This window comes from Lissotriton vulgaris, chromosome 1_1 (assembly GCF_964263255.1).
Source record: "Lissotriton vulgaris chromosome 1_1, aLisVul1.2, whole genome shotgun sequence".
Classification (NCBI taxonomy): Eukaryota; Metazoa; Chordata; class Amphibia; order Caudata; family Salamandridae; genus Lissotriton; species Lissotriton vulgaris.
In genome coordinates this window covers 1,420,340,468-1,420,360,624 of record NC_141685.1, presented here as the reverse complement: position 1 = coordinate 1,420,360,624, position 20,157 = coordinate 1,420,340,468, and the positions used below count along the sequence as shown (strand labels likewise).

The following is a 20,157-nucleotide window of genomic DNA, read 5'->3' as shown; positions in this document are numbered from 1 at the left end:
GCAATTTGTTACCTACCTCATTAATATTCATGTGATACGTCAGACTGCGACTCAAAATAATTTTTTTTAAAAATCACAGACCTATTAAGTGCATAGGTTGGTTCATCCCACAAATTTGTTTACTGGTCACAACTATGCTGGTTGCAATTTGAAACCAGTATTTTGCAGCCAGCTATTTGTACATCTGGCCCCTAGTTCTACTTCCAAGAAACCACCATGAAAATTCTGAACTAGCTAGAAGTTTTCTGAATGGTATTTCTGAAGTTCATCAAGGTCACACCGTTAATTCAACACTCCTTCAAGAATAGAATTATATGTTAGGGCTTTATTTAAAATGTGTATGTCTGTAAAACATACCACCCTCACAGGGAGGTTAGCTTTTAAGCTGGCACAGTTTCCTTTTCATAGTCTGAAGCAAATAAATTACATGTCCAAAGGCCACAATGTTAAAACTGAAAGATGAACACGTTTCCTTGGTATACCGAAAAGCCACGTGGGATGTTGCTATAAGTAACATTTCCGAAGTCTTACTTTCATGACGAGTTGACGAGAGGAAGTTCAGAATCGTTGAGCATGGACCCAGATGCAACTCATTTTTCGTTTGTATTATCCTTGTTGGTTCTTAGCGATTAGTACAACACTCTTAGTGGACCACGGCATCTCTGTTTTGTATTTTGGTATTACATTAGGAGGGAAGTGAGATGTCAGGTCAGTAAAAATATTCCCTTTGACCCTCTTTAACAGTTTTTTTTATCATCGTTGAGAGTGGAACCTTGACCTTATGCAAGTCACCGGTTAATAAAAAGATATAAAACACAGCTATATACTGATAGAATGTAACCGAAGAAATACTAAGGGAACTAACTATTTTAATAAACACATAACTTTGGTATTTATAGATATTCCGCAAGAGGAGATTACTTTATGAAGGGTAGAAACTCTGCGCTAAATCACTACCCGGTAATCCTAGTCACTATTTATCCTTTTCATGGAAAAATACCACATCCTGAGGGTGAAGAAACACTGCATCATTTGCATAAACAGAACACCAAATAAAAAATTACTTTTATGGTGACTTTGTTGCCCCTAGTAGAAAGGCACTCTCTGTTATCTCCCCTGGTGACAGAACCTTAAACGTGTTCTTATAGCAGTTTAACCAAAGCACTTCTTGTCTAGTTAGCTTTTCAAAATACAATGCAGCGCTACTGAGTAAAGTCTCCATTGCTTATTTGAAGCAATGTATCATCAGCTAGGAAAGTATTAATTGAACTATGAACTTTTCACATTTGAAACCGTTGACAGATAAGGACTGTCACAGTACTATCTTAGGCAGGGCATCTTGTCTAGTATGACAACATGGCTTTCTGTAGTTTAGCAAGTGCATTTTACTCTAAACTGAGCCACCCCAGTTCAACCAGAGCATGAGTGTTCACTTTTAGCTCTGTTTTGGACAAATAGGCTTGTAAGATATTACTGTGGTTGCGGCTCAAGTGCGCTGTCTTAAATGTTACAAGCGTTTGTTATATAACTAGTGCGAGAGGCAACCTTTTTAGCAAGTGAAACTCTCTGGATGACCAGGATTTGCTTGTTCAGTCCATCTGAGGTGCAAGGGGAGCTAGCCCCCATTGACCCATTCTCACTAAATCCAACATTGCACATTTATCTCGAGTCCACCGGTCCCAACCCATACATCATTTTCTGCCACTTGGCCCAGGGCCTATCTGCAATTGAAACCTTGGTTTGGCTGGACATTATTCGTACCTACAAGTATTTGCTCATTGGATATGGTCATTCACCGACCAGTCTTGTTAAGTGAGCGCAGGTGCTACTTAAACTCTGCTTCCTGTGTCGTCTGTGCACCAGGGCAAGGATTGGTACTTTTTTCATTTGCTCTCAGGTGCCGTGCTCCTCAGCACTCACGCTTTCCTACATCGCTTAGTATTAAACCTAAATCTCCCTGGAGCATAAACCTGATGCAGTTCTATGTATCAATTCTAAACAGATCTAACCCTCCCTCCCACTATATTTAGTGTGTTGTTAAACAGAAATAATTCGGAAGGCAAACTTGTGATTCCCAGATGGTATTTTCCTTCACCATTGACTGGCTGTGGCCACTTTTGACCATCTTGGAATGAACCTATGGCTGACCCAGTCTTCTGCCACAAGATCCACCCATAGCATACATGGCCGTCTACTCATGACAATCTCTTATGGAACAAGGATGAAACTCCCCGCAGCAGCTTTGGCGTGGAATCCTTTAGGCACTGTGCCCAATGTACTGCATCGTTGAACTAAGGAAGTTAAGTGGAATGTCTTATTTACTTTACTTGATGAAAAACATTACAAATATGGTTTGGCATGAGTTTTTATATAGTACATTTCACGCCCTTTGCGGACTGGGAGCACGCTACACTGTGGGAGCCCAAGGATCGTTGTTCAGTCATGCATAAGAGATACAGGGCTTGTCCTGTTTGCATGCACCGCCATGCATTCTGCAATATACACCCAAAGCACATTTATTGAGCAATTTGTTGTGTGTTTTGGGTTTATGCGAACTTATATACTGTATGTACTGGATTGTATGGGCATTTATGTAGCGCTTTGCACCTCTGACAAGATGTTGAAGCGCTATGCAGATGGGTAGCAAGGTACTTCATTGGATACTGACACTAGAAACATTTGTCAGGCAAATGGAGTCAACATTTGTCATGCTCTTTTTTTATCACACAGAGGTCACTAAGTCAGTTTTTGCCAAGCAATCGGTTATATAAGGCTCGCCCAAACTGTGCAGCAGTCTGCCATGACCTATCTCCTTATGCATTCTGTCTTTTATTGTCATTAACATCATTGCACATGCGCTCATGTAGTTTTCAGGAGAGCAGTCACACAAGCATGTAGCCACCAACTGAGGTCCCCAGATTCCGGCTATCTAACGGGGGTGGCAAACGTTTTGTTACCACAACATCCAACCTGAGGAACATCCTTCCCATCCATTAAAAATATCCTCAGAACTACTTCAGTTCAGGACAGCCCTTAAGACCCGACTTTTTACTCCGTAGCTTTCATCCATAATAGGTCAAAAACGTATCTGCCTTTCTCCTTTTCAAGTCACCCCCTTTCAAGTTCAGCGCCTAACCGCCTCCGGGCATTAGGCCGTGCTTTATAAATATCAAAATCTATCAAAATCAAATCTGGCAATTGTGATACCAATGAAAACCTATCACTCAAGTAGCAGAATCCGAAATTCTGGTGGCAGTGCGAAGCCAGTAGGAAGTACAATATGCAGTGAACACAGAAGCTGCAGAAAACTAGCCACTGGTGACAGTTCCAAGCCACAAATACATGCCATGAGGTCTAGTTTAATGAAATAGAGACACCATGGTAGATGAGCCATAGTCTAACCTGAGACTTATTGGATTATTAGGTGCACAGAAGGTCGGCCGACAGATCATTCATGAACCTTTGGCTCCTTAAACTGAGTTCACTCGGAGCCCAGTTTCGAGTTCACACTTGCCCATACCCGAGGCTACGTTTCTATACGACCTACGGAGTTCTTTGCCTTTTCACCACAAGTGGACAGGAAGCCGCATAGTCTTGCATGTAGAATTGTAGAATGTGGCATCAAGGCGTTTCCCACGTCGTCAATGTGTGAGCTGTAGAAGTAGGGGACCTGCTCACCAGAATGACTCAAGATAAGTTCCAGAGCGGGTGCAAGTTGTGGCCAGGCAGGTGGGAGGGGAGGTTGTTTTTCAATACACTTTTAAATGCAGTGCTTTTCATACTGGGTACGGTAAATGATGCTCTGGGGCGTGGATAGTGTTAGTGCTTTAGATACTGCAACATTGTGGATAGTACTTTGAGATCCAGGGGTATTGCGTATACTGTTCTGGTTTTGATACTTTACATTAAGAGGCATTATGGCCATTGGTTTGCAGGTAGCTCATTACATATTGGAGCAATGCAGACACCCACCTGAGAATGATGCTTTACATAGTGGAAACCTTTGGAAACTGGCCTAGGGGGATGGTGCTTTACATACTAGGGCATTGTAGATACGGTCTAGAAAATGTGTTTTGAATATTGGGGCAGTGACAATACGGGCCTAAGGAAAGTGGCAGAGGAACTGCAGTACTCGGCTCTGTATAGTGCTTGAAACAATGGTGCACTGTAGAACGCAGGTTTACTATAGACTTATACAGGTTAGGGCAATACATGCTAGTGTGCGGTGCCTTGGACAGATACATTGTCTGTAAAATGCATTGTTTGGCCTCATTTTTTCCAAACTTGTCTGGGGTGGGGTTAAACCCCCAGTTCCCTCAATAAATGGGTTGTTCTCATTCACGTGCTCAGTGTAAAATAGGGCAGGTATTAAAATAAATCCTGGGCCATCTCTGTTGGCCTGGAAGCTCCAACTGTACGAAGCATGCTGATCTTTAGACAACATTACGAAGCACAGCTATCATGAAACAACTTTAAAAAGCACGGCGATCTCGAGACAACTTCAAGAAGCATGGCATCTTGAGACAACTTTAAGAAGCACGGCGATCTTGAGACAACTTTATGAAGCACGGTGATCTTGAGACAACTTTACGAAGCACAGCATCTTGAGACAACTTTACTAAGCACAGTGATTTTGAGACAACTTTACGAAGCACAGCATCTTGACACAACTTTATGAAGCAAGGTGATCTTGAGACAACTTTACAAAGCACGGCATCTTGAGACAACTTTACGAAGCACAGTGATTTTGAGACAACTTTACGAAGCACAGCATCTTGACACAACTTTACGAAGCACAGTGATTTTGAGACAACTTTACGAAGCACAGCATCTTGACACAACTTTATGAAGCAAGGTGATCTTGAGACAACTTTACAAAGCATGGCATCTTGACACAACTTTAGGAAGCATAGCATCTTGAGACAACTTTAAGAAGCACAGCGAATTTGCGATATTGGGCTAGACTGTTTCTTGGAAAGATTACATGTAATCATTAGTCTTCTTGCCACAGACATTCTTATTGGACCCACATCCGCAGAGGTCGCTAAGTGAACTTTGACCTGTACCAGGGATCTGTTATTTGTCCTCACTGTCCCTTTTTGGATCTGCTTGGTGCAGTTGCCCTATGGGAACAGATGAGGTAGGTACTAATACAACTACAAAGCATCCCTTGCCAGAAAAGCCTGGGCCCGAGGCATTGCACATTACATTCAATTTGCTCTTGAACTCAGTCATTTTCAATCTTTCTTTGAGGCTGCTGTGTCCTTTTGGATATTACACTGAGATTGAAAGGCACAAAGACAGATAGATAGACTGTTGGTAGAGGGGGCTATAATTGAGGGCTAGTAAAACAAAGGGTCTTGGCTTGACCACAGAGTTTGGCCCTATGGGGCATGCCAGGACCAGAACTCTTATCTGCTGGCTCCAAACCAAAGAATGAAGCACAGGAATCCACCAGACCACATCTTCATCCACACGCTCTACTCACAGCCATGTTTAGAACAATTTCTCACCATGCTTGCATGTACTCATTCAGAGACCACCATATGAGGCCTTTGAAGGAGCCACACCTCAGGCAGGGGTGTAACAAAGACCCCCGCAGCCCCCACTGTGCAGGGAGGCCCCCAACCTCCAGGGGGCCCCCACCACTGCACTTCGGCTGGAGAGCTCCAGATTGATTCCGGAGGGGGCCCCTCCAAGTACCTTGCAGGGGGCCCCCCTCAAGTTTCGTTACGCCACTGGCCTCGGGTACCTTTGGACAGATGAAATGTCATGGACTACCCGGCCTGAGTGGGCCCAGTTTATTTTGCAGTAGTAATCATAGTTAGCCACCTTTGGCTTACACTTCAGAGGCCACTGTGATTCATTCATGCATTACATCACTTTACATGACACCCCTGTAGGAAGGCAGGTATTTAATCTGGTGGGGCTCATACTGCAGTTTGGGGCTATCTCATGCTTATGAGTTCAGACTGGTTATAGGTGGGGCCCAAACCCAGACCAAATAGGATTCCTCCATCAAGGTCAAATGCCAGGGGAACTCCTGAGATGCCATTATTCACGTCTTGACAGTCGACATAAAAGCCCCCAAATGATTGCATGGGGCCCAGATATCACAACCAACGATAAGCAACATTTTATTTTGCAGCTTTAAATAGCGTGGACTCGATCCAAAGGTATTGGAGTGCTTTACATGAGCACAAGTTGCATCACACAAGGTCATATTCTCTTATTTAGGCACAGGGAGATTAATTGATTTGCCCAGAATCACAGGATGTTGAGTTTCCCAGTTACAAAGTTGGCAGCTCTGTCGTAAAGTTGCCTAGCACCAATCAGCACTGGACACGGAAGCTGCCTCCATTTGAACCAGGAAAGCATGGAAAAAGTCCTTAAAGCTTGTAGAGATAACTCTGCAAGAGTAGAGAATAAAAAAAAACCATAGGGCACAGACAGGGAGGCATAGAAAGTGACAGGTTGTACAGACACAAATAGCCTGTTCTCATTTGGGCATGCTTTGTTTGCATGCATTATCACATGAAAGCCAGATATATATTTCTTTTGTCAATACTTGTTCTCAAGCAGAAACCCATGCAAAAAGAAATATAAGAGTTGCCCATCCGTAATGCACGGGAAATTGATTTATTTACTGCCGTCTTAATGAAAAACGGGAGAGTGAAATGTCCCCGATATGTTCTGAAGAGAGGTTGGCAACGGAACATGACATCATTAACCTCTGAGAGAAGATAATTTCACAGCTCTGCCAGCACCAGAACAGAGCACACCTCAATTGAATAAAAAACAAAAAGCGCTCGCGGCTCCTTCTTACAACAATCCTCACGAGGGAGGCTCAGGCTGCTGATTTGCTGCGCACAATGATCTTAAGAAACACCATGTGACGTCCCTTGCGCCGCGAGGCTGCCTGTCTGTCCTCTTCCGCCGTGAAAGGGTCGCAGAGCGAGATTTCAGCAGTGATCATGATAATGAGATGGTAATTAGCAGCAGGCAGTGGGCTGCGGGATAGTTCAGCAGGGCAGAAGCAAGCAGGCCTTCTGAAGGGGAAAAGAAGTGCCTAATTCTCAGGGTTATGAATGGAAATGGAAGTAATAGTGCCTAGCCCTGTCATACGCTAAGTAGTTACTTTTTCAAAACCGTATGAAAAATGAGAAGCAGCGTCTCCATGGTATTTATTCATTTCATATTATGAAGTGAATATCTAGCTCTAAAGAGCATTGCAGATATACACAGAAAACATTATCAGATGAATATCTGGCAGGAATGAGGAAGGTTTCTGAAGGCACCTACAGAGAGAAGGATCAATTTAGAGCTGAGATCAAATATTATTGCCTGATGCCTCCATGTGACACAATAAACATCAATTTGTGTAAAGTGGAGCAGTGACAACATATATACCAGGCACCAATAATAATAAATTAGCCTACCGCCCTTTTGAAATAAAAATGCTCTCAGATCAGAAACAAACAAGGCACCACCCTGGTCAAGGTGCACAATGTACTTTATGTAATGGGCTCTCAATGCACTAGGGGTCTTTCTAATCCGCAAGGGAAGCACTCTGAAAGGAAAGCGTTGATCCTTGCCTTAGAGGAGGCAGCCATCTTGGTGTGACATCTGTCAAATTAGATTGTGGAATGGCGTCCATTTTGAATTAGTGGATTGTCAAAATCGCGCAAATAAGGACTCTCACACAACTCTGAATATAGTATAAAAGGTCACCTTTATTACCAGGACAGCCAAAGACAGACCCGCAACATAACTTTTCCAACAAACTTTATCTTTATTTATTTCTCCAAACCTTTCATATAACCATTTCCTTTTTCCGATTCTTTCTTTTCCGATAACATAACTTGTTTTGATACCATCCTTGAGTTTTCCTTCTTCTTTTTCCATCTCTTCCCCACCTACCCTCCCAAGCCCTCCCCCTTAGAGAAAGGATGAATCCGCTCTAGATTATCCAATCCCCATCACACCCGCCACCCAGGAAAACCCTTGAGTTTTCCTGCCCCACCCTCATAAAAACCTTCCCCTAATGCAGAAAATAGTCCGCTCAAGACAATACCTAATGACGGAGAAGGAAAACTTTATTTCCCCAACTTCTTCCCTTCATTTCTTTGGTTTGGAGCACCACAAATCGACACACCAGAGGTTGGCCAAAGTATCTCTGAGTTCCATCAAGTAGTATGACTGCCCCATTTGTGATAGATGAACCCCGTCTTCCCTTAACAAGTGCAGCATTTCACCATTAAAATGCTCATGGGCTATGACCGTAATTCCTATTGCCACGCAGTATGTCTTCAATGCTTTGTTAACTTTCTTGCGGGCCCTCTCAACCGCGGCATGAACCCTGGCACCCCTCCACTGGCTCCTGTACAGAAATTCTGTCCACACAAGCCTGGCCCCTTGCCATCTGTCCTTAATCACAGCCAAATCCAGCTTCATCTGTTTGATTAAAGCAAGACCTGAACACTCCACCAAGTCATTTTCCCCCAAATGTAGTATCAACAGATCTGGAATGCCCCACACTTCAGCCATTTTGTTCAGTACCGAAAACAACTCTCCCCATTTCATCCCCCCTAGGCCCTTCCAAATCACCTCATGGTCATTACCATATAGTCCCAGCCCTCTCCCACACAGCTGCTGTTCGGCAAAGTTCGCAGCCCACTTTACTATAGAATGGCCGACAATCCATGTCCTCTTTTTTCGAGGAAAATCCGCCACTCGACCTGTGATGGAAAAAGTAACATTAACTACCTGACTTCTACAATGAGTAACTTTTTTTTTTTTTTTTTATAACCGAACATATTTAAAACAACAATTCGATTTCCATCTACCAATTCGCTGCAACTCTTCTGCCCCCCAACCCAACCTTGCCGCTTCTGTAGCCGCACCTATTCTGAACGAATGCGTCCCAAAACAGTGCGAATTTTCACCCAGGAAAGTCAATGCTTTCCGTAAAACTGCTAGAAATTGAAAACAAGTGAACTGTGTTTTGTTTTTATGGCAAAATATCCCACCCTCTCGAAACACCCCTGAAACCAAAAATGCCTCCCACTCTCCAACAGGGCAGCAACCCTTCACCCCACTCCTGCCCAGGCGCACCAACATCCCTTTTCCTGTCTGGTCTGTCTTTGACCTTCTCAATGTGATTTGCAACACACCACTGCCCAAAAGAGCAATATCAGATGACCGGATCCCTTCCTGATTACGTAACCCCAATAATTCTGATATCCGAAATGCACCGAAAAACAACCATATCATGCATAACTTGAACCGAAACCATTCCCACTCATCATAACAACAGGAGGGCAACACCCCCAACAATTTTTGTAACAAGTTGAACGTAATGGGGTCCCTCAACTTCTTTGCCTGCCCAAAGGACCTCCCAAAACCCTTCAGCATTTTCTGTAAACGAAAACCTTTCTGCACCTCACACCCCAATTCTAGCTGACTATAAAATGAAATGCCCGCCAACTTGCCCGAAATGGTGGAAGGCGACAAGCCTTTGTCTATTAAACTCAGAACAAAACACCACATAAACTTTTCATCCCGCACCGCCGTGCCATCCCTGCCGTGCTGTGCAGTGTAACTCAAAAAACCAGACCATGCTAGCTGATAGCTGCGTCGCGTGGATTCTGATAAGGACTGCTCCGCAAACTCTGCCATCCTCAATTCCCCAGGTCCCACATGTTCGGCGGAATCGGTGTTCTGCATTGGTCCGCTCCAGGCGCCAACTCCCGAAACCTCTGCCACTGGCAACGAGACAAAGCGTCGGCAATTGAATTGTTGACACCAGGGATGGGTTGGGCTTTAAACACAATATTCAGCTGCAGAACACGCAACATGAAGGCCCGTAACAATTGCAACACCTTTAAATCCTTTGCCCGCTGCCCGTTCACCAGAAAAACCACCGCCATGTTGTTGATGTGAAACAACACGCAGCGGTCTCTGAACTCTTCGCCCCAAATCTGCAGCGCCACCAACAAGGGAAAGAATTCTAAAAAAGCAATGCTGCGTCCCTGCTGCAACCACTGCGCCGGCCACTGCTCTGCACACCACCTTCCGTCCCAGAACACGCCGAAACCTAAGGCCCCAGCCGCGTCCGAGAAAATCTGCACTGGCCAGACCGTGTCCTCAGACACAAAATTGATGGACACGCCATTGAAATCGTCCAAAAATCGTAGCCAAATGCTCAAATCCTCCTTGATTTTTGCTGTCAAACGTATGTGGTGATGCGGCAAGTACGCCCCAGCCATCGCAAAGCCCAGCCGCCTGCAAAACGTCCTGCCTGCCCTGACAACTCGACAAGCAAAATTCAAATAGCCCAGAAGCCTCTGGACTTGCCTCAGCTGCACTTTTTTAGCTCCCAGGATTTCTTGCAAAAAAGACCTGATCTCTTGTACTTTTGTTCTGGGCAAACGGGCCACCATCTCTATTGTGTCTATTTCTATGCCCAGGAAGGTCAACCTAGGCGTTGGGCCTTCCGTTTTGTCCTCCGCCAAAGGCACACCAAACTCTTTAGCCAAATCCTGGAAACAAGCCAAGACTTTAGTACATTGTTCCGTCTCCGCTTTGCCCACAAACAAAAAATCATCCAGGTAATGGCATACAGCTGCGTGATCTGAGCGCTGGACTACACACCATTCCAAAAATGTACTAAATGTTTCAAACAGTGAGCAAGAGATGGCACAGCCCATGGGTAACACCCGGTCCACGTAATATTCTCCTGCAAAGTACATACCCAGCAAGCTAAAATCAGCTGGATGAATAGGTAAAAGGCGAAAAGCGGCCTGTATGTCACATTTTGCGAGGTCAGCTCCTACCCCTGCCTTGCGCACCAATTCCAACGCGTCATCCACTGACGCATATGCCACCGCCGAATCGGAAGTGGAAATGAAGTCGTTAACTGAAAGCCCCTCCGGCCAAGACAGATGATGTATCAGGCGGAACTCACCCTTTGCCTTCTTCGGGATAACACCAAGTGGTGACACAATTAGGTTTGGCAAGGGACAAAATTTGAAAGGACCAACTACTCTGCCTAATTCCACTTCTTTCAGTAACTTCACCTCCACCACCGACGCCATCTCCTTAGCCGACTTCAAGTTATCAGCCCAACGTGAAACTCTGGGGCCTTGATAACCAATCCTAAAACCGAGCCTAAACCCCCAAAACAACTTGGCCGCTCCTTCCACATCCGGGTACGCTTCCAATGCGCTCAACATGGCCTGTAACCTAATTGGAGTAGGCGCCTTTTGGCATAAGAGGCGGCACAGATCCTCTCCCCCCCCTCTGGCCCCTACCGTGATCTCCCGGGTGTTGGTTGGGGAAGCATTGGAAGACAGCATGTCTGCCCCCACACTGGGAGCATTCATGTTTAAATTTACAATACTGGCGCACGCAGGAACCTCTGTTGAAGCTCCAACATGCTCCAGTTGTGGGCAACTGTCCACGTCCGACGCCAATTGCCCCTTGTGTGGCGGGACGCTGAGAAAAGGGCCGGTAAGGAATCGGCAAACCACTAGCTGTGTGGATCGTGTTGGCAGAAGAATGACCTGTCATCCACTGCAACCACAACTCCTGATCAACCTCCCCCCATGGCTTATCGTGGAATAAACTCATACGCGCCCGAAACTCCTCATCGTAGTTTAGCCAAGCGTAACCCCCTGCCTGCAAATGTGCTTTTCGTATGACATCTAAATATTTGAAAAGCGAAACCGCCCTCTCAGGGTACCGTTCACTGTATACGCTGGCATAAATCAAAAAGGCCGCTGTCCAGTTTTCAATTGTTTTAGGAACTTTGGGGCGGCGGGACAATTCAGCCTCCTCCTCTTTAGAACCTTCCTTTGCTTGCAATTCCCTATGAAGGAGCCGAAACACATCTACATATTCATGATCCCAAATACGCTGCCTAGTTCTGGTTGACAAATGTATGCCCAATGGCATTGATACTCCCATGTAAGGCAATCTCGTACCACTCACTTTCGGCAATTCACTCTGATCCGAACTAGTAACCGATGAACCTGGGCTTTCATATCCCGGCCTCCCCCCATCCCCTGACACCGCCTTTACATGTTTACTTTGCTGTGAACCCGAGCTGTCCCCAACCTCCACCCTCACTGGACCACCCTCTGCAGGCGCCCCACCTGAAACACCCGCCAACGGCCGTGTCCAAGCAGCCCACCAGTCCGTCTTACCTGCTGGTAACTGCGCAGCCCGTTGTCGAAAGTCCTCCAGACCGTCACGCCGATGACGTCCGCCTTGCATCCCGTGTGCCGGTGAGAGATCCGCTCCAGAACTCTGTAACACACTGGCAGAAGTTAATCTCATCTCCCCCCTCCCAGCCCCAGCTCTACCACCATGAGACAGACCACCTCTTGTCCCATAAACATTCTCTTTATCATAATCACCAACCTCATTTTCGAGGTGTTGTTCACCTTCCGACCATACCAAACTCCTACCTGGCCTATTGCCAGACGCCACGTTAGTAAAAGCACCTTGAAACTCAGACTCGGGCCTCCGTGCAAAGCGCCCAGTCACTGATTGTAAATCCGCACCAGATCCGCCTCTCAAACTCACCCCCCCCCGAAACACCGCGCTCTGCGGCGCCGCCTGTGAATAGCAGAACTGCTCATCTGGTACCAGACCAGCAGCTCCAGAAAGGTACTCGCCGCTCGAGCGAGGACCCACACCATACTTACCTGCCACCTGAGAAGCTGAAGTACCCGCCCTGTCTGACCCAGGCAGCTCTGTATGTTCCACCCACACCCATTGGCCTTGTGAAATCGCAGACCCCATGCCATGAATCACCTCAGGACACCCAGGCGGGGGCCTGGCATTTGGAAACATTGAAGTGGCTTTTTGCACCTGCCTGCCCTCCCCCTTGTCACCCCTGCCCCCCCACCTCCCACCTTTGAACTGCCTTGCTGGTGGTTTCCATCGCACACCACCCAACCCCTGTTCCTCCTGCAAAAACTGAAAATCATGCGTTAAATCAACATTAAAATCCTCCTCCACCAATTGTCTCGGGGGGCCCCTAGGCCGGGGAACAAGAATGTTCTGGCAGTCCTCGAACTCAACCAGCTGGTGTTGCTCATCGACGTCAGATGCGCCTCCCTCGACCTCCTCGCCTTCCTCAACTCCAGAAAGCTCATACTCCTCAGCCTCGCTATCGCTGGAATAGTCCACTAACATTGGACTCCGCCTGGCAGCCTCTAAATCTGGCGCAATTTCAATTTTCTTTCCACTCGCCTGCTGCCCTGCTGCCCTCACAGGTAGACCTGATGTAGCCCTCATGCTAGGATGTGGTGCAGCCTCGCAAGGCTCCTGGGACGTCGACGCTCTCTGCGCTTCAAACTCCCTGTCAGCCTCTCCTTCAAACAGCTGGACCTGAGACACGCGCGTGTCAAAACTACCACCAGCGCTGCCTCCTCGCCTGCCAGCTCTACGTCGAAGGGGTGCCACACTGACACTGCGGCCCCCCCCTGAACTCACTTGGGGCTGACGACGAGCGCGGGGGCGGCTGCTTCTTACCCCGGCCTCCTCGGCTCGTCGAGCGCGCTCTCCTGACCCTCGCCGCTGACGTCCTCACGACGCTGTCCTCCTCCTGACGGTCGCTGCGAGCTGACTGACAAGCCGCCACCGCTCGAGACCCACCTTCCGCTGCCAAGCGACGTGGACGCTTCACCACAGCTGTGTCGTCGAAAGCGCCGGGCCTCAGCAAGTCGCTCCTCCCTACCGCCACCAAAGCTCGCACCGCCTCAAGGGCAATCTCTTCCGACGACATGCTTCAGAAACTGACAGAAATTCTGTCGAAAAATCACTCGCAACAGCGACTGACAGCTCTGACAAGAAAGTAAACAGGGCGCCTCAAAAGCGACTCCACCGTTCACCTCACTCGCTCAGAGTGACGTCGCCCTCCCTCCCCACCCTTCACTTGACCCTAAACCCCTCCCACCACCCAATCAGGTCGCGTGAGGTCGTCCCTTGCGCGAAATCCCCCAGGGGGACATTGGCTTTGCCAAGTGCCCCTGGGGGCCCATTAGCAAACAATAAAACAATGGATGTACCTACAAGAGTATTAGATTAAAAAAAATTGGTTCTGAATAAAGCATGTATGTCAAGCTCAGGTTAAAAAACGTTGACTTCAGATTGCTACCTACTACTGTGAAGGCAGGATTCGAACATGTACTTAGTGAAGCATTGTGTTATATGTATTACTGTTTAAAGTTCTCCAAGGAACATGCTTACATCTAAAATGTATTTCATTACTTATAATGATAACTTTCGCACTGACGCTTATGTTAGTTGGAGAGTCTAGATTATGTACCAAATTTAGAGGAACCAGTCTGTCATAACTCCTGCACTGGGACCACTCCCAAACTGCCATGTATAACATTCTACACATATATTTTCAAATAAAGATTGCCAACACATGTGTGTCTTGGTTCCTGTGGTAGATGTTGGCCGCAGTTTATTTTGCATAACATGTATGAATGACTTTTTCCGCTAGAGTACTGTGGTCATATCATGCATGACTAGCCATGAACCAATGTCACGGGATGTCAAATAATTTTTGACAAGCTCATAAATCATAGACATGATAGTTCACTAATCACTCCATTTCGCAGTCATAAATCATTTTGACAGGCTCGAAAATCACGCGGCAGGTTATAACTCACAAATGCTTACAGGTCACAAATAATTTCTGACATATCACAATCACGTTCTGTTATCTGCCTACCATAGTTGTGACACCTCTTAGTTGTTCAGTCCATCATACATGCCGTTTGTATGGGTCATAACGTTCCATGCTGGTTTTCACGCTGTTAGCGTGGTGGGGTAGCCTCTCTCTGGAGTTAGGCCCCACTCGCTACCTTGTTTGCCCATTTTGTGCCCTGCCATTCGGCAGGTTTGGGCTGCGAGTGCTGTCTCTGCTTGCTTCCCCCTGCTGGCCTACTCACCCTGCTGTAAGGCTTTCCAAGGTGAGTGGCCTACCTCCTGCACACCACCCTACCGGTGTGCCTCCTTACCAACTAATGTTCCCTTTCTTAGCCACCACACTGCAAGGGAGGCTTCCATCTCCCTGCGGCTCCCCAGTCCTCTTTGTCAATTCCCCTTTCTTATTGTTTTTTTTTTTAAAGGTGTAGCCTGCTGGTGTCATGGCTGCACATAGGTTGGCCCTGAGAACTTTTGTCCCTTCTTTCGTAAGATGCACCCCCACATGGTCGTAAAGCTCTGGGCGCCCTGCGTTGATCAGGCTATGCCTAATGTTTTCCTGGCCATTGGTTTTGAAAATCTGTTGGCTCGCTTAGTTTCCTCCTGGAGCTCTCCAATGTCCTGTCTGACAGGGGCCCCTCCAATGTCAGTCTGACCATTATTTCGGACCATCCGATAGTGGTACTGCCACACAACTTGCCTGCCTCCGCCAAACCAGTGTGGATGGCTTGGAGGAGGCCCCTCCTCCTGAACAGCGCAATTTCACTGCCTCCCAGTTGAATCAGCAAGACCTTGGGGTGCCATGCGGACACTGCCTTTCATCCCTATAGGGTTGCTGAAGGGCAGGGTGGATTTCTCACATTTGTGTGCGGGCACAGTCAGTTCCTATTCAGCACCCCAGCATGTCGTCTCCACTCGATGTCTTAAATGAAAGAAAAGAGACAGTCATACACCAAAACATTTTTTTTTGTTGGCGGAGTGAAGTAGCACACAGTCGCCAAACAAACTCATTTGCTTGACTAATGCCAATAAATGGCTTTGATGGACACCCCCACCACGGACTGCTGGCGCGGCGGCCAGCACTTGGTCCCCAGCCATGCTTCTGACTGACTGACTGACTGACTGATGGTATTTCTAAAGCGCACTAATGCCGAGGTGTCTAGGCGCTGAGTAAAGTGACCAACCAGGTACTGACCGATGCATCATTGAGTAAAGAGCCATATCTTAATTTCCTTCCTGAAAAATGTACGGTTAGTGATCTGTCTGAGGGGAAGTGGAGCTGAGTTCCATAACCTTGGGGCCAGATGGGAGAAGCCCTTGACTCCCCAACGTGATCTTTTGATCTTAGGAACCCTAACCAGACACTGCGCAGCAGACCTAAGGGAACGGCTTGGCTGATATCGAGAGAATAGAGATTGAAGATCTAAAGCCCCGTCTCCGGCCAAAGCCTTATGGACCAAGCATAATGCCTTGAACTCCACCCGTCGTTGTACTGGAAGCCATTGTAATTGACTGATAGAGCGGGAAGTACGATGATACTTGGGCAAGTTGAGAAGTACTCTATCTGCTGCGTTTTGGACTGATTGCAGCTTGGCCATTTAGGCCGTGCCAGCTCCCAGATAAAGGGCATTCCCGTAATCGATTCTAGAGAAGATGGTAGCAATTACGACTGTTTTCCTGAGCGAGAAGGGAATAAACAGCAGTATCTTTCTCAGCCCTTTTAGCATGAAAAAGCATGCTGAGGCCACTTGATTAATCTGTGGCCGCCAAGACATGTCTATGTCAAACACTATGCCGAGATTCCTGACTTTAGCCACTGGAAGTGGACAGGGCCCCGCTGAAATAGGCCACCAAAGCCGATTCCAGATGGAAGCCTTTTGGCCAAATTCAAGGACTTCTATTTATGCAGTGTTCAGCTTTAAAAAGTTCAAATTCATCCAGGACATAACCTTGGACATACACAAGGAGAAATCTACTGCCTTGGCCTCAATTGAATGAGAGACTGACACTATCAGCTGAGTGTCATCTGCGTACGACACTAGCTTAAGACCTTGTTGTTGAATTAATTTTGCCAAAGGGGTAACATAAACGTTAAACAAGGTAGGTGACAGAGAGGATCCCTGCGGAAATCCTCCTGGATGAACTATACCCCAATGTAACCGTTGTCTAAGTTAATGCCCTTACATCTACATGGTATTGCCCAAACACAACATAAACTGGGTGACTAACCTGTTTCTGTTAAACCTTGTCCTGAACACACTACACCACACATCTCCTAGAGCCCTGTGCTGGGGTGGCGATGCGCATATAGCCCCCCATTTTTGCTTCCTGGCTTGCGGCAGCATCACAACGTTGGGGGTTGGGGGGTTTAAAAAAACGTCACTTGGTCACATATTGGCCAGGTATTTTCGCGCCACCTTTGGTGTGCGCTCTTTCCCGGGGAGGGGGAGGGGTAGAATCCCCCTTTGCTGTTGGGCACACTGAAGCTGCCCAAACCAGTTTTCCGGGTCCCTGGCGGCCGTTATGGTGCCGGATCACGAGGCCCCCTTTGGGGGCGGCCTCTGCTATGTCTGTGTATTTGCAAGGTGAAAGCTATGATTCGACTTCGAATGAGAACATTTATATAAAAATGCAGATAAGTATTGCACCTCACAGCTGCCTTCGTCTCAGGCTTCTTACTCTGTGCTATTCTGTTTCTTGGCAGCCAGTAAGAAACCCCCTCTGTGTACAGCTGCATCTCTACATGGTTTTGGCATTCCGTCTAAATGCGCAACCTGCCGCCTCTTCCAGTAAGTTTGTAAATTGAGCTACAAAAAACACAGAAAAATCTTAGACCACAGCTCGCTGAGCATGATAATGATTTGCTCATTGGGGAGGTAATATAGTATGTAGTTATGGTCTTTGTGAAAAGTAAATCTCCTATTTCTAAAGAACAGGTGTCTTCCAAGTATTTCCATGTAACAGGCATACTGCAGGGGGTTGGAAACACAGTTACACTACACAGAAACAAAAGGCTGAGTAAGGTGTCAGCGGGTAGCACATCTTGTCTGCCCTCTTGCCGTGCAATCCAAGCCCTCTCAGTTTGAGCTGGAGAGGAGCAGTAGCGGCTGGTCTCATGTTAGAGCAGTGGGGCGGGGAGGGGTATGGGGCGGCGGGGGGATGGACAGACAACAAAATAAACCCCCCCCAAAAACAGATAACTTACCTTCTCCTCGCCGATCGCCGCTCTGCTGCTCTTATCCTTCCTGCTGTGTAAGTGCTGAGGCTCCCAGACTACCCACGTCCAATCCCAGTGCTTCTCTTATGCCAGCTGTAGTAACGTAAGACACGGTCTAGTGTCTCAGTTCTTTCTGTAACTGTACACCTAACACCCACCCACCACCAGGCGTCACAGGTCATGTGACACTGGCCAATAAAGGGGCCGAGCGCTCGTGCTTCGGGGCCCATTCACCCATCTGTTACCACTGTGTCAGTGTCTGCCTCATTGTGTGCCTGCTGCGTCATGAGGGCCTAGCGCCCCTCACCTCACGATCACGACAATGGCGACGAGGCGGAGCTGTGCCCAGCGTGCCACAGCTAATTGAAACCATCGTGGGGGAAGAGGAGAGAGCTGTGAGGCGACGTCGCGCCCCCCCCCCCCCCTTCCCCTCACAGGATCGGCGCCTGCCTTCCGTGAGGCCCGCGGGGCGTGAGCCAAGCCCCGGGCCGACAAGACCGAGGAGGTGACCGGGAGCCGACCACGCACCTCATGAACACATCGTGAGCTGCTCCCCCCTGTGAGGGATAAATAGAGGGCTGCGCGGATCCCACCTGCAGCGGCTAAAGACTGGGCCGCGACTGAGCCCCACCGTGAGGTGATCAACGCAGAGCCCACCCGCGTGGCAAGAGTGGCCATGTGTCCATGTGGCCGAAGGTGAGCCTAAGCGCAGTGTGCCCCGAGTGCAAGAAGGCCAGCGGAGCCCGCCCGCGGCCTGCCTGAAGCGTCCCCTGTCCTCGCCGCGCAGCGTGTGTGGTGAAAGGCTGCGGCGGCGGCGTGAGTGAACTGAGGAGACCACTGCGGAGCCTACCCGCGTGGCAGAAGAGGGCTGCCAAGCATAAAGGGGTGCCCCAGGGCGAAGCGTTTGGAGCGGAGCCTACCCGCAGCCTGCCCGAGTCGTCCCCCGCCCCCGCCGCGTGTGTGCTTGGAAGCGGCAGGGGCACCGAGACGAATGGCGGCGTGAAGAAGTGCGGCCGGACCCGCAACACCCGTCAACAACGAGGGGGAGGGAGCGGAGTAGCTAACCGTCTCCCGACCCCCCTCGCGACGTGATCAAGACCAAGCGGAGCCCACCCGCGGCCTGCCGGTGGCATCCCCACAGAAGAAAGACTCTGCAGCGCCAGCGGAGCCCACCCGCGGCCTGCCGACGGCACCCCCGAGAAGGATAAGAACTGCAGAGCCAACGGAGCCTACCCGCGGCCTGCGACGTCTGTGACAGGTCTCCGCCGCGCAGCGTGTGGAAGGTGAAGCTGCTGCGGCGGGAGACCGGAGCCTAATCAGCATTGAAAAGGCAGAGCCGGCGGAACCTACCCGCGGCCTGCCTTATGCACCCCCTGCCCAGGGAAGAGTGACCGGAGCGACACGCTCCCCGCCTGAGGAAGCATCAAACCCCCCCCCCCCCCCCCCCCCCCCCCCTCGCGAGGACTGCCGAGGCTGCAGCGAGCGGGGAGGGGAAAGAAGGAAGCGCCTACACGCGGCCAGCGCCGCTGCAGATTAGAGGAGCCTCCACCTCGTGGGCTCCATGACCAAACAAAGTGCCTGTAAGCTGCCAGCACTGCCAAAGTTGAGCTCAAACTGGGCGAAACACTGAGCCGTCTTCCCTGCACATCACATACCCAGCAGGACACTGAAAGCCTACCACCCCCTCCCTGCACAAACAAACCAAAACAGGGAAGGGACTCACCTGGAGGGCAGCATGGGGCCAGGTGACCAGCAGTGGCTCCAGCCCCTGGCGTCCAGTCCTTGGGACCGATTCACAGCAGCAGCTCCAGCCCCCCCCTGTGCACTGAGAGACTGAGGCAGTAGAGTGCACATCAGGGGAAGACAAGAGCCACAAGACAGACTGTTCCAAGAATCCAGCATCACTGACACCCAGTGGCCGAAAGCGAAAGTGCACCTACATTCACAAGAACCAAAACAAGCATTGCACAACGCAAGCTCAGTCAACAGCATCAAGGGGCATCAGACTGAGTAGCGCCCCCAAGGAAAGCATCTAAACTCCCGCAGCAAGCAAGCATCCAACCTCACGCAGCAAGTAACTGCGCAACAGCGCAAATGACACCAACCCACACCAGCAAGGAGTCGGCGGCTGCCACTTCCAACGCGACGTGGGAAAAAGGCACCAATGCCTCACAAAGCATCCAAGCCCTGACGTCTGGAGGAAACGACTGCCA

The 20,157-nt window shown here is 48.7% G+C and overlaps 1 protein-coding gene across 1 annotated transcript in view; it reads right to left on the bottom strand.

Annotated features, from left to right (window-relative positions):
• Positions 1-20,157, bottom strand: part of SLC2A13 (solute carrier family 2 member 13) — a 1,518,966-nt gene that overhangs the window by 928,050 nt on the left and 570,759 nt on the right. The window lies entirely within an intron of this gene.